Here is a 1,981-nt window from a genome sequence, read left to right on the forward strand (position 1 = left end):
ACATGATGGAAGTTCTGCCTAAACACACTGGACCACTTCAGATACACTGAACTAGCAATATTATAAAATGTGGAGGTAATGAATATTATAGCTTCAAAAATTGTCTTTGATAATCTTACTCTGAATAAATTGTGTTGGTTAGGGAAATCCTTATACCTTACGAGACCAATTCATATTTAAAAGCCATTTTATTATTATGAAGCATTTGTTCAATCCACTGCCCAGACCTATGGCTCACATGCTGAAACTACATCACATATTTGGCTTAAATATTGAAAGAGCATACTTATATTCTCCTATAATTTAAAGATATGGGATGCCACATTAAAGTGTAACATTCCATTAATTATTCAAACTATGTGGTGGTTAAATGTTAAACATTTATGCCCCATACACATTTTATCTTCTACCCTTTTCCCCCATATTATTAATGGGTCCATAAGACACTTGTAGTAATATGAGCTACTTTGGGTTCTGGTAGTATATATTTTATTGCAAAGTTCTCCATCTTTATAGAAGTACAGCAACAAATCTGTGCCAATGTGAAACTGAAATGGTTGCATGTAAAGAGAACAGAATAAAATAATTGCAAGATCATAGAATGAATACTTATTTTGGGTCTTCAAATTACCAAATTGAATATTCTATAATTTATTTTTGCAAAAGTACCTTAAGTATAGTATTCTAAATGGGTTTATTCTATAACCAAGATCATATCTAGATTCTAGAGGAAAGAAAATCCACAGAGAAATAGAAGAGTGTAAGGAGTGAAATGTCTGTACAACCAAATGGACATTCTAAGGCTCTGGTTGTAGTAGACAATGTCTACAGTGGCACTAGTAGGATGTGACCAATAGTTGGCATTGAGTTTATAGCAACGATAGGCTCCTTGATAAAAGTGTTTGTCAAACTTGAGCATATATCATAATCACTGGAAGGGCTTGCTAAAACACACATCTCTGGGACTCACACTTGGAGTTCTGGCTCAGTAGTTCTGGGGTAGAGTCTGATAGTTTCTACCTCTAACCAGTTCTCAGGGGATGCTGACGCTGCTAGTCTTGGGACCATACTTTGAGAAACACTTCCTTCCAGGATCTGTCTGAATATATTACTAGCTATTATGTTCAATTTTATTTCTGCTAACTATCTCAGTATAGGAAAACTGATCACTAATAAAGGCTTAATTACTAAACTTGGACTACAGAGGCTAATTGATGTCCTTGTACAATTACAAGGCACATGTGACCAGCCTTCCAAAAGCAGCCCTTGGTTTGTTCCTATGCCATCTTTAAAACACCACCCAGTACTTCTCTGTATCCCCAGGAAAACAACTCCACTCCACCATAATTAAACAAGCAGATTATCATAAAATAAAATTTTTATACTTTCTGATTATAAAAGTAATACATATTCACTGGAGAAAATTTGAGCAGGTGAGAACAAAGACAAAAATAAATCCAACCATATTACCAACATCCAGATATAATCACTGTTAACTTCTGACCATTGATGAAGAGTTTACTTAACATTTTATAGAGAAGTATAATAGAGGATTTTACTTGCTTAACACCTTGCAAACAACTTAATAAAAATCCCTATTTGTGGACAGCCATACACCACCTACCATCACTTCTCACTTTGGCTGCCAGCTGCTAATGCTTCCTCTTTCATCTCTTCTTCCATATGGTCTCTGAACTGCCTCTCTCACTAGACCCTCTCAAGAAGTTTTCCTCTGTCTCTCTGTTTTTTTCTCCCCATTCCTTTCTCTTTTTTATGCAAAGCATTTTTTTTTCCTGTTCCTGGCCTTCCAGTTCTGTATTCTCATACCCAAAATCCCTTGCTAAAAAAAATGCTCTAGTTACAAGGATTTGCTATTCTTAGAAGATAGTAAGAGTTATAAATAATTTTTTTTTTCTGTTGAAAGCACTTTTTTCAAGTCCTATATTGCCTATTGTGTGTCTAGTGACAAAATAAGCCTTAA

Source organism: Dasypus novemcinctus, chromosome 8 (assembly GCF_030445035.2).
Source record: "Dasypus novemcinctus isolate mDasNov1 chromosome 8, mDasNov1.1.hap2, whole genome shotgun sequence".
NCBI classification, from domain to species: Eukaryota; Metazoa; Chordata; class Mammalia; order Cingulata; family Dasypodidae; genus Dasypus; species Dasypus novemcinctus.